Source organism: Procambarus clarkii, chromosome 5 (assembly GCF_040958095.1).
Source record: "Procambarus clarkii isolate CNS0578487 chromosome 5, FALCON_Pclarkii_2.0, whole genome shotgun sequence".
Lineage (NCBI taxonomy): Eukaryota > Metazoa > Arthropoda > Malacostraca > Decapoda > Cambaridae > Procambarus > Procambarus clarkii.
Window position 1 is genome coordinate 13,727,286 of NC_091154.1, and position 20,330 is coordinate 13,747,615.

Consider the following 20,330-nt stretch of genomic DNA (forward strand, 5'->3'; position numbering starts at 1 on the left):
GCGAGGCTGGCTAACATCAGAACGGCGTTCAGGAACCTGTGTAAGGAATCATTCAGAATCTTGTACACCACATATGTAAGACCAATCCTGGAGTATGCGGCCCCAGCATGGAGCCCGTACCTTGTCAAGCACAAGACGAAGCTGGAAAAAGTCCAAAGATATGAAACTAGACTAGTCTCAGAACTAAGAGGCATGAGTTACGAGGAATGCACCTTACGACCCTGGAGGACAGAAGAGTAAGGGGAGACATGATCACAACCTACAAAATCCTCAGAGGAATCGACCGGGTAAACAAGGATAAACTATTCAACATCGGTGGTACGCGAACAAGGGGACACAGGTGGAAACTGAGTACCCACATGAGCCACAGAGACGTTAGAAGGAACTTTTTCAGTGTCAGAGTAATTAACGGATGGAATGCATTAGGCAGTGATGTGGTGGAGGCTGACTCCACACACAGTTTACAATGTAAATATGATAGAGCCCAGTAGGCTCAGGAACCTGTACACCTGTTGATTGACAGTTGAGAGGCGGGACCAAAGAGCCAGAGCTGAACCCCCGCAAGCACAACTAGGTGAGTACAATTAGGTCAGTACAAATACACACACATACACACACACACACACACACACACACACACACACACACACACACACACACACACACACACACACACACACACACACACACACACACACACATGATCACAACCTACAAAATCCTCAGGGGAATCGACCGGGTAAACAAGGATGAACTATTCAACACTGGTGGGACGCGAACAAGGGGACACAGGTGGAAGCTGAGTACCCAAATGAGCCACAGAGACGTTAGAAAGAACTTTCTCAGTGTCAGAGTAGTTAGTAAATGGAATGCATTAGGAAGTGATGTGGTGGAGGCTGACTCCATACACAGTTTCAAATGTAGATATGATAGAGCCCAATAGGCTCAGGAATCTGTACACCAGTTGATTGACGGTTGAGAGGCGGGACCAAAGAGCCAGAGCTCAACCCCCGCAAGCACAATTAGGTGAGTACAATTAGGTGAGTACACATACACACACACACACACACACACAGCCGGGTGTTATCTGGTAATGGGCACCGGTCACTGCAGGGCGGCAGTAACAAGCTGGTGAATCCGGTTATGGTGGCAAGTGGACGGCAGTATTGAACTCCCCCTCCCCATCCTCCCCCCCTCCCCTCTCCCCCCCACCATACACCCCCTCACCCCCCCCCTAACACACCCACGATGTGTGGGTGTGTAGTGTATGCATGACTACAGGTGTGTGTGTCGCTGACGTGACATGCTCGAGGGGCAAGTCTCCTCAGCTAGTGTCTATCTAGTAGCCTCGGCGGGGACAGGAAGCACGCGGCTTGTCAAAAGATCCCCACCCCACCCTTTGTGATTCTGGAGCATGTTGTAATTGGTTGTCAGTCACTGGTTGTGGTTGTTAAGGCCACCCTGGTTGTTCTCTTCAAGTCACTGGTGTTGTCTCGTCTTGAGTACTGCTCAGTACTTCCCCGTCTGGGGTACTGCTCAGTACTTCCCCGTCTGGGGTACTGCTCAGTACTTCCCCGTCTTGAGTACTGCTCAGTACTTCCCCGTCTGGAGTACTGCTCAGTACTTCCCCGTCTGGAGTACTGCTCAGTACTTCCCCGTCTGGAGTACTGCTCAGTACTTCCCCGTCTGGAGTACTGCTCAGTACTTCCCCGTCTTGAGTACTGCTCAGTACTTCCCCGTCTGGAGTACTGCTCAGTACTTCCCCGTCTGGAGTACTGCTCAGTACTTCCCCGTCTGGAGTACTGCTCAGTACTTCCCCGTCTGGAGTACTGCTCAGTACTTCCCCGTCTGGAGTACTGCTCAGTACTTCCCCGTCTGGAGTACTGCTCAGTACTTCCCCGTCTGGAGTACTGCTCAGTACTTCCCCGTCTGGAGTACTGCTCAGTACTTCCCCGTCTGGAGTACTGCTCAGTACTTCCCCGTCTGGAGTACTGCTCAGTACTTCCCCGTCTGGAGTACTGCTCAGTACTTCCCCGTCTTGAGTACTGCTCAGTACTTCCCCGTCTGGAGTACTGCTCAGTACTTCCCCGTCTGGAGTACTGCTCAGTACTTCCCCGTCTGGAGTACTGCTCAGTACTTCCCCGTCTGGAGTACTGCTCAGTACTTCCCCGTCTGGAGTACTGCTCAGTACTTCCCCGTCTGGAGTACTGCTCAGTACTTCCCCGTCTGGAGTACTGCTCAGTACTTCCCCGTCTGGAGTACTGCTCAGTACTTCCCCGTCTGGAGTACTGCTCAGTACTTCCCCGTCTGGAGTACTGCTCAGTACTTCCCCGTCTGGAGTACTGCTCAGTACTTCCCCGTCTGGGGTACTGCTCAGTACTTCCCCGTCTGGGGTACTGCTCAGTACTTCCCCGTCTGGGGTACTGCTCAGTACTTCCCCGTCTGGAGTACTGCTCAGTACTTCCCCGTCTGGGGTACTGCTCAGTACTTCCCCGTCTGGGGTACTGCTCAGTACTTCCCCGTCTGGGGTACTGCTCAGTACTTCCCCGTCTGGAGTACTGCTCAGTACTTCCCCGTCTGGAGTACTGCTCAGTGCTCACTTCCCCCTTCAGAGCAGGAGAGATTGCTGAAATAGAGGGAATACAGAGAACATACACGGCACGCATAGACGAGATAAAGCACCTAAATTATTGGGATCGTCTCAAAGCTCTCAAATTGTACTCACTAGAAAGGAGACGAGAGAGATACAAATAATATACACATGGAAAATACCAACTTTCAGAACCCCATCAAGCAGGTATAAGGGGATCCAGCCCGGTATAAGGGGATCCAGCCCGGTATAAGGGGATCCAGCCCGGTATAAGGGGATCCAGCCCGGTATAAGGGGATCCAGCCCGGTATAAGAGGATCCAGCACGGTATAAGGGGATCCAGCACGGTATAAGGGGATCCAGTTCGGTATAAGGGGATCAAGCACGGTATAAGGGGATCCAGCTGAGTTAGTCAGCTGTCACGGGCTTGTGTGTGGTGTGGAAAAAAAAGTAGTTAGTAAACAGTTGATTGACAGTTGAGAGGCGGGCCGAAAGAGCAAAGCTCAACCCCCGCAAACACAACTAGGTGAGTACAAGAATGAGAGGAGAAGATGAACCAGCAATGCTGGATCTGATATTTACCCTAAATGAGTGGGATATAAGGGAGGTTAAGATGGAAGCACCCTTGGGAATGAGTGACCACAGTGTATTGATCTTTGAGTACCTGGTAGAGCTGGGAATTATCTCCCCCCCAAAAGAACTAGAAAACAACAGGCTGGCATACCAAAAGGGGAATTATGAGGAGATGAGACGTTTCCTAAGGGAGTCAGGACCTCAGAGATAAGTCTGTACAAGATATGATGGACTTTGTCACCCAAAAGTGTCAGGAGGCAGTAAACAGGTTCATCCCGGTCCAAAGGGAAAATCCGAGAAGCAACAGAAGAATCCATGGTATAATAGGGCATGTATGGAAGCGAAGAAACTGAACAAAAAGGCGTGGAGGAACTTCCGGAATAACAGAACACCAGAAAGCAGAGAGAGATACCAGAGAACCAGGAATGAGTACGTCAGGGTGAGAAGAGAAGCAGAGAAACATTATGAAAATGATATAGCAAACAAAGCCAAGACCGAACCAAAGCTACTCCACAGTCACATCAGAAGGAAAACAACAGTGAAAGAACAGGTATTGAAACTTAGAACAAACGAGGACAGGTATACAGAGAATGACAGAGAGGTGTGTGAGGAACTCAACAAGAGGTTCCAGGAGGTCTTCACAATAGAACAAGGTGAGGTCACTATGCTAGGAGAGGGGGCAGTAAACCAGGCGGCCTAGGAAGGGTTCGAAATTACGAGAGAGGAGGTCAAGAGACACCTGCTGGATCTGGATGTGAGAATGGCTGTTGGTCCAGACGGGATCTCACCATGGGTATTGAAAGAGTGTGCAGAGGCACTTTGTTTGCCACTCTCCATAGTGTATAGTAGGTCACTGGAAACGAGAGACCTACCAGAAATATGGAAGACTGCTAATGTAGTACCAATATACAATAAGGGTGACAGACAAGAGGCACTGAACTACAGGCCAGTGTCCTTAACTTGTATACCATGCAAGGTGACGGAGAAGATTGTGAGAAAAAACCTAGTAACACATCTGGAGAGAAGGTACTTCATGACAACCCATCAACATGGGTTCAGGGAGGGTAAATCTTGCCTTACAGGCTTAATAGAACTCTACGATCAGGTGACAAAGATTAAGTAAGAACGAGAAGGCTGGGCGGACTGCATTTTTTTGGACTACCGGAAAGCCTTTGACACAGTACCGCATAAAAGGTTGATGCATAAGCTGGAGAAACAGGCAGGAGTAACTGGTAGGGCGCTCCAGTGGATAAGGGAGTACCTAAGCAATAGGAAGCAGAGAGTTATAGTGAGGGGTGAGACCTCAGAATGGCGTGAAGTCACCAGTGGAGTCCCACAGGGCTTTGTGCTTGGACCTATCCTGTTTCTGATATACGTAAATGATATCCCAGAGGGTATAGACTCATTCCTCTCAATGTTTGCTGACGACGCCAAAATTATGAGAAGGATTAAGACAGAGGAGGACAGCTTGAGGCTTCAAGAAGACCTGGACAAGCTGCAGGAATGGTCGAACAAATGGTTGTTAGAGTTTAACCCAAGCAAATGTAATGTAATGAAGATAGGGGTAGGGAGCAGGAGGCCAGATACAAGGTACCATTTGGGAGATGAAATACATCTAGAGCCAGAGAGAGAAAAAGACCTGGGGGTTGATATCACGCCAGACCTGTCCCCAGAAGCTCATATCAAGAGGATAACATCAGCGGCATATGCCAGGTTGGTTAACATAAGAACGGCATTTAGACACTTGTGCAAGGAATCTTTCAGAACATTATATACCACATATGTCAGACCAATCCTGGAGTATGCAGTCCCAGCATGGAGTCCATATCTAATCCAGCATAAGAGTAAACTGGAAAAGGTTCAAAGGTTTGCCACCAGACTAGTACCCGAGCTGAGAGGTATGAGCTACGAGGAGAGACTAAGGGAATTAAACCTCACGTCACTAGAAGACAGAAGAGTTATGGGGGATATGATCACGACGTACAAGTTTTTCAAAGGAATTGATAAGGTAGATAAAGTCAGGCTATTTAACACAAGGGGCACACGCACTAGGGGACACAGGTGGAAACTGAGTGCCCAAATGAGCCACAGTGATGTTAGAAAGATTTTTTTTTTTAGTGTTAGAGTGGTTGACAAATGGAACGCATTATTCTCCTAGTTGTGTTTGCGGGGGTTGAACTTTTGCTCTTTCGGCCCGCCTCTCAACTGTCAATCAATTGTTTACTACTTTCTTTTTTTATTTTTTCCACACATACACACACCAGGAAGCAGCCCGTGACAAATGACTAACTCCCAGGTACCTATTTACTGCTAGGTAACAGGGGCATTCAGGGGTGAAAGAAACTTTGCCCATTTGTTTCTGCCTGGTGCGGGAATCAAACCCGCGTCACAGAATTACGAGTCCTGTGCACAATCCACCAGGCTACCAGGCCCTACCAATAGGCCGTGATGTAGTGGAGGCTGACTCCATACACAGTTTCAAGTGTAGATATGATAGAGCTCAATAGGCTCAGGAACCTGTACATTAGTTGACTGACAGTTGAGAGGCGGGACCAAAGAGCCAGAGCTCAATCCCCGCAAGTACAACTAGGTGAGTACACACAGGCGACCATGTTCACTCACTTTCACTCGTGACATACACGGAAGGCGGCCATAATGGTCTGGTTCTGTACATGTACTCACATACTTGTACTCACCAATATGTACCTGCAGGATCGAGCATTGACTCTTGGATCCCGCCTTTCCAGCCATCGGTTGTTTACAGCAATGACTCCTGTCCCATTTCCCTATCATACCTAGTTTTAAAAGTATGAATAGTATTTGCTTCCACAACCTGTTCCTGAAGTGCATTCCATTTTCCCACTACTCTCACGCTAAAAGAAAACTTCCTAACATCTCTGTGACTCATCTGAGTTTCAAGCTTCCACCCATGTCCCCTCGTTCTGTTACTATTCCGTGTGAACATTTCGTCCACTCTGTCAGTCCCCCTGAGTATTTTATACGTTCCTATCATATCCCTGCTCTCTCTTCTTCTTCTTTCTAGTGTCATAAGGCACAGATCCTTTAGGCGCTCCTCATACCCCATCCCTCGTAACTCTGGGACGAGTCTCGTTACAAACTTATGAACCTTTTCCACTTTCCTTATATGTTTCTTCAGATTGGGACTCCATGATGAGGCGGCAAACACTAAGACTGGCCTCACGTAGGCAGTGTAAAGCGCCCTAAATGCCTCCTTACCAAGGTTTCTGAATGATACGCCTAACACACACACACACACACACACACACACACACACACACACACACACACACACACACACACACACACACACACACACACATACACACACACACACACCTACACACACACACACACACACACACACACCTACACACACACACACACACACACATACCTACACACACACACACACACACACACACACACACAACCAGGGGGTATGGTAGCTGAGCGGACAGCACGCAGGGCCCGGAATTCTGTGGCCGGGGATCGATTCCGGGACTAATGGGCAAAGTTTCTTTCACCCTGATGCCCCTGTTACCTAGCAGTAAATAGGTACCTGGGAGTTAGTCAGCTGTTACGGAGCTGCTGCCTGGGGGGGGGGGAACATTACTTAGTAGTTAGTAACAGTTGATTGATTGACAGTTGAGAGGCGGGCCGAAAGAGCAGAGCTCAACCCCCGCAAGCACAACTAGGTGAATACACAAGATGCTGCCCGTAGCCGCTGTCTAATTCCCAGGTACCTATTTACAGTTAGGTAACAGGGGGCATCAGGGTGAAAGAAACTCTGCCCATTTGTTTCCACCATCACCGGGGATCGATCCCATGTTCCTAGGTCAACGAATCCAGAGTGCTGTCCACTCAGCCACCAGGCCCAGTATGTGCGTGTGTGTACTGCCCTAGTTGTACTCACCTAGCCGTGCTTGCGGGGGTTGAGCTCTGGCTCTTCCGTCCCGCCTCTCAACCGTCAATCAACTGATGTACAGGTTCTTGAGCCTATTGGGCTCTATCATATCTACATTTAAAACTGTGTATGGAGTCAGCCTCCACCACATCACTTCCTAATGCATTCCATCCGTTAATTACTCTGACACTGAAAAAGTTCCTTCTAACGTCTCTGTGGCTCATTTGGGTACACAGTTTCCAACTGTGTCCCCTTGTTCGCGTCCCCCCAGTGTTAAACAGTTTATCTTTATCTACCCTGTCAATTCCTCTGAGAATTTTGTAGGTCGTGATCATGTCTCCGCTTACTCTTCTGTCTTCCAGTGTCGTAAGGTGCATTTCCCGCAGCCTTTCCTCGTAACTCATGCCTCTTAGTTCGGGGACTAGTCTAGTGGCATACCTCTGAACTTTTTCCAGTTTCGTCTTGTGCTTGACAAGGTACGGGCTCCATGCTGGGGCCGCATACTCCAGGATTGGTCTTACATATGTAGTATACAAGGTTCTGAATGATTCCTTACACAGGTTCCTGAAGGCTGTTCTGATGTTAGCCAGCCTCGCATACGCCGCAGATGTTATTCTCTTTATGTGGGCTTCAGGAGACAGGTTTGGTGTGATATCAACTCCTAGATCTTTCTCTCTCTCTGTTTCATTAAGTACTTCATCTCCCATTCTGTATCCTGTGTCTGGCCTCCTGTTTCCACCACCTACTTTCATTACTTTACATTTACTCGGGTTGAACTTTAGTTCAACCCGACAGTGTGAGTGTGTGTGTGTTTACTAGTTGTGTTTTACGGGGGTTGAGCTTTGCTCTTTCGGCCCGCCTCTCAACTGTCAATCAACTGTTTACTAACTACTTTTTTTTTTCTTCTTTTTTTTCCACACCACACACACCAGGAAGCAGCCCGTTACAGCTGACTAACTCCCAGGTACCTATTTACTGCTAGGTAACAGGGGCACTTAGGGTGAAAGAAACTTTGCCCATTTGTTTCTGCCTCGTGCGGGAATCGAACCCGCGCCACAGAATTACGAGTCCTGCGCGCTATCCACCAGGCTACGAGGCCCCGTGTGTGTGTGTGTGTGTGTGTGTGTGTGTGTGTGTGTGTGTGTGTGTGTGTGTGTGTGTGTGTGTGTGTGTGTGTGTGTGTGTGTGTAAAATTTAAAGTCTCCCAGAGGGGTTCGTTAAAGGGTTCGAGAGAGAGAGAGAGAGAGAGAGAGAGAGAGAGAGAGAGAGAGAGAGAGAGAGAGAGAGAGAGAGAGAGAGAGAGAGAGAGAGAGAGAGAGAGAGAGAGAGAGAGAGAGAGAGAGAGGGAGAGAGGGAGAGAGAGAGAGAGAGAGAGAGAGAGAGAGAGAGAGAGAGAGAGGGAGAGAGAGAGAGAGAGAGAGAGAGAGAGGGAGAGAGGGAGAGAGAGAGAGAGAGAGAGAGAGAGAGAGAGAGAGAGAGAGAGAGGGAGAGAGGAGGAGGGGTAAGACTCATCATAAACCAGTTCCCCCACACCTCTCCCACCCACACGCACTGTCACCTGACTCCCACACTCTCCTGTCTTGCTGCAGCCTCGTCCTCTCCCACACACACTCTCCCACACACACACTCTCCCACTCACACACACTCCCACACACACACACTCCCACACACACACACTCCCACACACACACTCTCCCACACACACACTCTCCCACTCACACACACTCCCAAACACACACTCTCACACTCACACACACTCCCACACACACACACTCTCCCAAACACACACACTCTCCCACACACACACTCTCCCACACACACTCTCCCACACACACACACTCCCACACACACTCCCACACACACTCTCCCACTCACACACACTCCCACGCACGCATTCTCCCACACACTCTCCCCCCCACACACACACACTCTCCCCCCCCCACACACACACACACACACACACACACACACACACACACACACACACACACACACACACACACACACACACACACACACACACACATCTAGGAGAAAGATCTAGGAGTTGATATCACACCAAACCTGTCTCCTGAAGCCCACATAAAGAGAATAACGTCTGCGGCATATGCGAGGCTGGCTAACATCAGAACGGCGTTCAGGAACCTGTGTAAGGAATCATTCAGAATCTTGTACACCACATGTGTAAGACCAATCCTGGAGTATGCGGCCCCAGCATGGAGCCCGTACCTTGTCAAGCACAAGACGAAGCTGGAAAAAGTCCAAAGGTATGCTACTAGACTAGTCCCAGAACTAAGAGGCATGAGTTATGAGGAAAGGCTGCGGGAAATGCACCTCACGACACTGGAAGACAGAAGAGTAAGGGGGGACATGATCACAACCTACAAAATCCTCAGGGGTATCGACCGGGTAAACAAGGACGAACTTTTCAACACTGGTGGGACGCGAACAAGGGGACACAGGTGGAAGCTGAGTACCCAAATGAGCCACAGAGACGTTAGAAAGAACTTTTTCAGTGTCAGAGTAGTTAGCAAATGGAATGCATTAGGAAGTGATGTGGTGGAGGCTGACTCCATTCACAGTTTCAAATGTAGATATGATAGAGCCCAATAGGCTCAGGAATCTGTACACCAGTTGATTGACGGTTGAGAGGCGGGACCAAAGAGCCAGAGCTCAACCCCCGCAAGCACAATTAGGTAAGTACAATTAGGTAAGTACACACACACACACACATCTTTCCCTCCCTCTCTCACTAGACCCTCAGAGGTAATTCTTATAGGGTGAGTCAACTCTCTCCTACTCTGGCCAGCTTCTACACCACCCACACCTACACCAGTCAACACCACCCACACCTACACCAGTCAACACCACCCACACCTACACCAGTCAACACCACCCACACCTACACCAGTCAACACCTCCCACACCTACACCAGTCAACACCACCCACACCTATACCAGTCAACACCTCCCACACCTACACCAGTCAACACCACCCACACCTACACCAGTCAACACCACCTACACCAGTCAACACCACCCACACCTACACCAGTCAACACCACCCACACCTACACCAGTCAACACCTCCCACACCTACACCAGTCAACACCACCCACACCTATACCAGTCAACACCTCCCACACCTACACCAGTCAACACCACCCACACCTACACCAGTCAACACCACCCACACCTACACCAGTCAACACCACCCACACCTATACCAGTCAACACCACCCACACCTACACCAGTCAACACCACTCACACCTACACCAGTCAACACCACCCACACCTATACCAGTCAACACCACCCACACCTACACCAGTCAACACCACTCACACCTACACCAGTCAACACCACCCACACCTATACCAGTCAACACCACCCACACCTACACCAGTCAACACCACCCACACCTATACCAGTCAACACCACCCACACCTACACCAGTCAACACCACCCACACCTACACCAGTCAACACCTCCCACACCTACACCAGTCAGCACCACCCACACCTACACCAGTCAACACCACTCACACCTACACCAGTCAACAATACCCACACCTACACCAGTCAACACCACCCACACCTACATCAGTCAACACCACCCACACCTATACCAGTCAACACCACCCACACCTACACCAGTCAACACCACTCACACCTACACCAGTCAACACCACCCACACCTACACCAGTCAACACCACCCACACCTACACCACCCACACCTACACCAGTCAACACCACCCACACCTACACCAGTCAACACCACCCACACCTACACCAGTCAACACCACCCACACCTACACCAGTCAACACCACCCACACCTACACCAGTCAACACCCCCCACACCTACACCAGTCAACACCACCCACACCTACACCAGTCAACACCACCCACACCTACACCAGTCAACACCACCCACACCTACACCAGTCAACACCACCCACACCTACACCAGTCAACACCACTCACACCTACACCACCCACACCTACACCAGTCAACACCTCCCTCACCTACACCAGTCAACACCACTCACACCTACACCAGTCAACACCACCCACACCTACACCAGTCAACACCACCCACACCTACACCAGTCAACATCACCCACACCTACACCAGTCAACACCTCCCTCACCTACACCAGTCAACACCACCCACACCTACACCAGTCAACACCACCCAAACCTACACCAGTCAACACCACCCACACCTACACCAGTCAACACCTCCCTCACCTACACCAGTCAACACCTCCCTCACCTACACCAGTCAACACCACCCACACCTACACCAGTCAACACCACCCACACCTACACCAGTCAACACCACCCACACCTACACCAGTCAACACCACCCACACCTACACCAGTCAACACCACCCACACCTACACCAGTCAACACCACCCACACCTACACCAGTCAACACCACCCTCACCTACACCAGTCAACACCTCCCTCACCTACACCAGTCAACACCACCCACACCTACACCAGTCAACACTACTCACACCTACACCAGTCAACACCACCCACACCTACACCAGTCAACACCTCCCTCACCTACACCAGTCAACACCACCCACACCTACACCAGTCAACACCACCCACACCTACACCAGTCAACACCACCCTCACCTACACCAGTCAACACCTCCCTCACCTACACCAGTCAACACCACCCACACCTACACCAGTCAACACTACTCACACCTACACCAGTCAACACCACCCACACCTACACCAGTCAACACCTCCCTCACCTACACCAGTCAACACCACCCACACCTACACCAGTCAACACCACCCACACCTACACCACCCACACCTACACCGGTCAACACCACCCACACCTACACCAGTCAACACCACCCACACCTACACCAGTCAACACCACCCACACCTACACCAGTCAACACCACCCACACCTACACCAGTCAACACCACCCACATCTACACCAGACAACACCACCCACACCTACACCAGACAGCACCACCCACACCTACACCACCCACACCTACACCAGTCAACACCACCCACACCTACACCAGTCAACACCACCCATACCTACACCAGACAACACCACCCACACACCTACACCACCCACACCTACACCAGTCAACACCACCCACACCTACACCAGTTAACACCACCCACACCTACACCAGTCAACACCTCCCACACCTACACCAGTCAACACCACCCACACCTACACCAGTTAACACCACCCACACCTACACCAGTCAATATCACCCACACCTACACCAGTCAACACCTCCCACACCTACACCAGTCAACACCACCCACACCTACACCACCCACACCTACACCAGTCAATATCACCCACACCTACACCAGTCAACACCTCCCACACCTACACCAGTCAACACCTCCCACACCTACACCACCCACACCTACACCAGTCAACACCACCCACACCTACACCAGTCAACACCACCCACACCTACACCAGTCAACACCACCCACACCTACACCAGTCAACACCTCCCACACCTACACCAGTCAACACCACCCACACCTACACCAGTCAACACCACCCACACCTACACCAGTCAACACCTCCCACACCTACACTAGTCAACACCACCCACACCTACACCAGTCAACACCAGCCACACCTACACCAGTCAACACCACCCACACCTACACCAGTCAACACCACCCACACCTATACCAGTCAACACCTCCCACACCTACACCACCCACATCTACACCAGTCAACACCACCCACACCTACACCAGTCAACACCACCCACACCTACATCAGTCAACACCACCCACACTTACACCAGTCAACACCACCCACACCTACACCAGTCAACACCTCCCACACCTACACTAGTCAACACCACCCACACCTACACCAGTCAACACCACCCACACCTACACCAGTCAACACCACCCACATCTATACCAGTCAACACCTCCCACACCTACACCAGTCAACACCACCCACACCTATACCAGTCAACACCACCCACACCTACACCAGTCAACACCACCCACACCTACACCAGTCAACACCACCCACACCTATACCAGTCAACACCTCCCACACCTACACCAGTCAACACCACCCACACCTACACCAGTCAACACCACCCACACCTATACCAGTCAACACCACCCACACCTACACCAGTCAACACCACCCACACCTACACCAGTCAACACCACCCACACCTACACCAGTCAACACCACCCACACCTATACCAGTCAACACCACCCACACCTACACCAGTCAACACCTCCCACACCTACACCAGTCAACACCACCCACACCTACACCAGTCAACACCACCCACACCTACACCAGTCAACACCACCCACACCTATACCAGTCAACACCACCCACACCTACACCAGTCAACACCACCCACATCTACACCAGTCAACACCACCCACACCTACACCAGTCAACACCTCACACACCTACACCACCCACACCTACAACAGTCAACACTACCCACACCTACACCAGTCAACACCACCCACACCTACACCAGTCAACACCACCAACACCTACACCAGTCAACACCTACACCAGTCAACACCACCCACACCTACACCAGTCAACACCACCCACACCTACACCAGTCAACACCTCCCACACCTACACCACCCACACCTACATCAGTCAACACCACCCACACTTACACCAGTCAACACCACCCACACATACACCAGTCAACACCTCCCACACCTTCACCACCCACAACTACACCAGTCAACACCACCCACAGCTACACCAGTCAACACCACCCACACCTACACCAGTCAACACCACCCACACCTATACCAGTCAACACCACCCATACGTACACCAGTCAACACCACCCACACCTACACCAGTCAACACCTCCCACACCTACACCACCCACACGTACACCAGTCAACGCCACCCACACCTACACCAGTCAACACCACCCACACCTACACCAGTCATCACTTCCCACACCTGTACCAGTCAACACCACCCACACCTACACCAGTCAACGCCACCCACACCTACACCATTCAACACCTCCCACACCTACACCAGTCAACACCTCCCTCACCTACACCACCCACACCTACACCAGTCAACACCACCCACACCTATACCAGTCAACACCTCCCACACCTGCACCAGTCAACACCACCCACACCTACACCAGTCAACGCCACCCACGCCTACACCAGTCAACACCACCCTCACCTACACCTCCCACACCTACACCAGTCAACACCACCCACACCTACACCAGTCAACACCACCCTCACCTACACCTCCCTCACCTACACCAGTCAACACCTCCCACACCTACACCACCCACACCTACACCAGTCAACACCACCCACACCTACACCAGTCAACACCTCCCACACCTACACCAGTCAGCACCTCCCACACCTACACCAGTCAACACCACCCACACCTACACCAGTCAACACCTCTCACACCTACACCACCCACACCTACACCAGTCAACACCACCCACACCTACACCATTCAACACCACCCACACCTACACCAGTCAACACCACCCACACCTACACCACCCACACCTACACCAGTCAACACCACCCACACCTACACCAGTCAACACCACCCACACCTACACCAGTCAACACCACCCACACCTACACCAGTCAACACCACCCACACCTACACCAGTCAACACCACCCACACCTACACCAGTCAACACCACCCACACCTACACCAGTCAACACCACCCACACTTACACCAGTCAACAAAACCCACACCTACATTAGTCAACACCACCCACACCTACACCAGTCAACACCACCCACACCTACACCAGTCAACACCACCCACACCTACACCAGTCAACACCACCCACACCTACACCAGTCAACACTACCCACACCTACACCACCCACACCTACACCAGTCAACACCACCCACACCTACACCAGTCAACACCACCCACACCTACACCAGTCAACACCTCCCACACCTACACCAGTCAACACCACCCACACCTACACCAGTCAACATCACCCACACCTACACCAGTCAACACCCCCCACACCTACACCAGTCAACACCACCCACACCTACACCAGTCAACACCACCCACACCTACACCAGTCAACACCACCCACACCTACACCAGTCAACACCACCCACACCTACACCAGTCAACACCACCCACACCTACACCAGTCAACACCACCCACACCTTCACCAGTCAACACCACCCACACCTACACCAGTCAACACCACCCTCACCTACACCTCCCTCACCTACACCAGTCAACACCTCCCACACCTACACCACCCACACCTACACCAGTCAACACCACCCACACCTACACCAGTCAACACCTCCCACACCTACACCAGTCAGCACCTCCCACACCTACACCAGTCAACACCACCCACACCTACACCAGTCAACACCTCTCACACCTACACCACCCACACCTACACCAGTCAACACCACCCACACCTACACCATTCAACACCACCCACACCTACACCAGTCAACACCACCCACACCTACACCACCCACACCTACACCAGTCAACACCTCTCACACCTACACCAGTCAACACCACCCACACCTACACCAGTCAACACCACCCACACCTACACCAGTCAACACCACCCACACCTACACCAGTCAACACCACCCACACCTACACCAGTCAACACCACCCACACTTACACCAGTCAACAAAACCCACACCTACATTAGTCAACACCACCCACACCTACACCAGTCAACACCACCCACACCTACACCAGTCAACACCACCCACACCTACACCAGTCAACACCACCCACACCTACACCAGTCAACACTACCCACACCTACACCACCCACACCTACACCAGTCAACACCACCCACACCTACACCAGTCAACACCACCCACACCTACACCAGTCAACACCTCCCACACCTACACCAGTCAACACCACCCACACCTACACCAGTCAACACCACCCACACCTACACCAGTCAACACCCCCCACACCTACACCAGTCAACACCACCCACACCTACACCAGTCAACACCACCCACACCTACACCAGTCAACACCACCCACACCTACACCAGTCAACACCACCCACACCTACACCAGTCAACACCACCCACACCTACACCAGTCAACACCACCCACACCTTCACCAGTCAACACCACCCACACCTACACCAGTCAACACCACCCACACCTACACCAGTCAACACCAGCCACACCTACACCAGTCAACACCACCCACACCTATACCAGTCAACACCACCCACACCTACACCAGTCAACACCACCCACACCTATACCAGTCAACACCACCCACACCTACACCAGTCAACACCACCCACACCTACACCAGTCAACACCACCCACACCTACACCAGTCAACATCACCCACACCTACACCAGTCAACACCACCCACACCTACACCAGTCAACACCACCCACACCTACACCACCCACACCTACACCAGTCAACACCATCCACACCTACACCAGTCAACACCACCCACACCTACACCAGTGAACACCACCCACACCTACACCAGTCAACACCATCCACACCTACACCAGTCAACACCACCCACACCTACACCAGTGAACACCACCCACACCTACACCAGTCAACACCACCCACACCTACACCAGTCAACACCACCCACACCTACAACAGTCAACACCTCCCTCACCTACACCAGTCAACACCACCCACACCTACACCAGTCAACACCACCCACACCTACACCACCCACACCTACACCAGTCAACACCACCCACACCTACACCACCCACACCTACACCAGTCAACACCACCCACACCTACACCACCCACACCTACACCAGTCAACACCACCCACACCTACACCAGTCAACACCACCCACACCTACACCAGTCAACACCACCCACACCTACACCAGTCAACACCACCCACACCTACACCACCCACACCTATACCAGTCAACACCTCCCACACCTACACCACCCACACCTACACCAGTCAACACCACCCACACCTACACCACCCACACCTACACCAGTCAACACCACCCACACCTACAACAGTCAACACCACCCACACCTACACCAGTCAACACCACCCACACCTACACCAGTCAACACCATCCACACCTACACCAGTCAACACCACCCACACTTACACCAGTCAACACCACCCACACCTACACCAGTCAACACCACCCACACCTACACCAGTCAACACCACCCACACCTACACCAGTCAACACCACCCACACACCTGGCTCTAAATATCATATAAGGACCAACAAACAGTGACGTCAGAAGAAAACCTGTGCCTTCCCCCACCAAACTGTCAATCACAACGGAAAACTATTCTTATCCCGGCAAATGCAAGACCTTCGTGAGAACCACTCTTGAATATGCAGCGCCAGCATCGTAACTCCCAGCAGAAAAATACAGATGAAAACGAGAGTGAGAGAGCGGGAGACATGATAACAACATGCAAGATTGTAAGGGGAACTGAGAAAGCACACACACACACACCATAAAAATAACGATGCAAGCAGGTGACAAAATGATTTGACTGAACAACAGACTGTCGTAAGGCGGGGCTTAAGAACACGAGCTCAACCCTTCAAACTTAAGCACACGACTGCCTGTGTGTCTGTGTCCGCCTGTGTTTGTGTCCGCCTGTGTGTCTGTGTCCGCCTGTGTCTTTGTCAGCCTGTGTCTGTGTCCGCCTGTGTCTGTGTCCGCCTGTGTCTGTGTCCGCCTGTGTGTCTGTGTCCGCCTGTGTGTCTGTGTCCGCCTGTGTGTCTGTGTCCGCCTGTGTGTCTGTGTCCGCCTGTGTGTCTGTGTCCGCCTGTGTCTGTGTCCGCCTGTGTCTGTGTCCGCCTGTGTGTCTGTGTTCGCCTGTGTGTCTGTGTCCGCCTGTGTCTGTGTCCGCCTGTGTGTCTGTGTCCACCTGTGTCTGTGTCAGCCTGTGTCTGTGTCCGCCTGTGTCTGTGTCCGCCTGTGTCTGTGTCCGCCTGTGTGTCTGTGTCCGCCTGTGTGTCTGTGTCCGCCTGTGTCTGTGTCCGCCTGTGTCTGTGTCCGTCTGTGTCTGTATCCGCCTGTGTGTCTGTGTCCGCCTGTGTCTGTGTCCGTCTGTGTCTGTGTCCGCCTGTGTGTCTGTGTCCGTCTGTGTCTGTGTCCGCCTGTGTGTCTGTGTCCGCCTGTGTCTGTGTCCGCCTGTGTCTGTGTCCGCCTGTGTCTGTGTCCGCCTGTGTCTGTGTCCGCCTGTGTCTGTGTCCGCCTGTGTGTCTATGTCTGCCTGTGTCTGTGTCCGCCTGTGTCTGTGTCCGCCTGTGTGTCTGTGTCCGCCTATGTCTGTGTCCGCCTGTGTGTCTCTCTCTCTCTCTCTATCTTTGGATCACTTCCCAGGCCGAGTTGAAATCTCCATCCTCCTCATCTACCACATAAGAGCCTCGTTCATCTACACTCTTGAGTCGTTAGTGATCATTCTGCTAGCGTTAACAGGCTAATCTATCACGCTGTTGATGGCGTTAGTGATTGGCAACGGTAGTGGTGACACAACAGAAGATTTTAGGGCAATTAACGGTAAAGGAATGAGGACAAACGGTTCTTCGCAGATAAACAGATTAACAGAAGCGGGAGAAACGGTTCCCCCGTCACAAAGGTGATGGAACCGGCAACAGGAGCCATATTACCAGCAAACAGTTACAACAGGAGCAAGGGCACGAACAACAGGAGCAATAAAACCAGCAAACAGTCACAACAGAATTCAGAAAACTAACAACAGAAATAAACAGGAGCAACAGACTACCAATTAGCGCCCTCCTCCCCCCAAAATAAGCACAATTCCAACAGGAACTCAGAAGGTCCCAACGGTAAAGTTCACCAACAAATATCAACAGTTACAGAAACAACGGAAACAATGACAATGAAAGCAAGACAGCATTATAGAGCGACCGTTGCAACAGAAGAAACGGTAGAAAAAATACAGTGACACAGTCAACAGAAGGCTCTACCCCCCTGTTGACTCCGTTGTAAAAACAGGAACGGGTGACTGGTACTGCTGAGAGCAGCAATATATATATATATAGTAGCCAGGGACCAACGGTAGACTCAACAGGAGAAACTGTAGTATCAACAGAACCAACGATACCCGCAGGAGCAACAGAGAAGTAGCCAACGGGTGTACTAAACGGTACCACGGACAGCCTTGGGCCACAACGGCAGACCCGACTGTACCCTTCAACGGTACTACGGCCCACAACAGGAGGAACGAAATATACGGCTAACAGGAGCACCGCTATGGCCAACAGGAGCAACGGGTGTGTGTAGGAAGGGGGGGGGGGCATCATTCCGTTGACGCAGCATCGAACCTGTGACCTCCAAGTCTTGCAACGCAAGTCTGCCCCCTCCCCCACCCCCCACTCCTGTTGCCCCCGTTAACGGGTCACAACAGGAACAGAGTGACTTACCTTCCAACGCGTCAGAGGCTCACCATATATGGCTGCTCACCACTTTAAAAAATAATTATATATATATATCCACTTTTTTTATATCTTTTCAAGCACTTGAGAACTCACTAAACACTGATCCAATAGGAAGCTTTTCCACGCTCCTTTAAGTAGTAATTTCATCCATTAACTCGTATATAAAAGTCAGTAGAAATTTTATGCTAAAAAATAATAACAAGATATATTTTTTAGGGAGTTTTTTTTCCCAAGCTTTTTTTTTACGTTAGAGAGGCGTAGCGGACACGTCCGTCGGCCGCGGGAGTCAGCGGCGTTCTGAGAGTGAGGTGTTGGGTCTCCCTGGTGTTGCTGCGCGCGTTGCCGACTGCTCGATTGCGTAATCCCTATTTTTCCACGCCTCATATCGCCTCACAGCTGGAGGTGTGTGACGCCGGCAGTGAGGGAAGGAGTCCGTGCGGGTGCTCCGGTGGTTCCCGGGGGCGGAAGAGGGCGGTGAGAGGGGAGGGAAAATGAGTTAGATTGGACGGGTTGGGCACCGCGGGCATCGCCCACGTGCCTGGAGTGAGAGAGAGAGAGAGAGAGAAGTGGCCGTTCTTGGCGCCTCTTGACCAACTCCAGGAAATATTGCGACATTTTTTCACCATTATTGGCTTTCCAGATGGTGTATACATGCGCCGCGAGATGCAAGGTTGCTCGCGGGAGTATTATCCCGCCTCATGCTCCCAGGCCAGCCCTCACCATTCGTTAATACAGTG

General features: G+C 51.6%; 1 long non-coding RNA gene across 1 annotated transcript in view; it reads right to left on the bottom strand.

The window, feature by feature from the left end:
- LOC138373381 (uncharacterized) overlaps positions 1-19,875 on the bottom strand; it is a 217,209-nt gene extending 197,334 nt beyond the window's left edge. Inside the window, exon 1 of the long non-coding RNA XR_011231163.1 lies at positions 19,579-19,875. This is a non-coding gene — a long non-coding RNA (uncharacterized lncRNA). The remainder of the gene's footprint in view (positions 1-19,578) is intronic.
- Between the last annotated feature and the right edge of the window lie 455 nt (positions 19,876-20,330).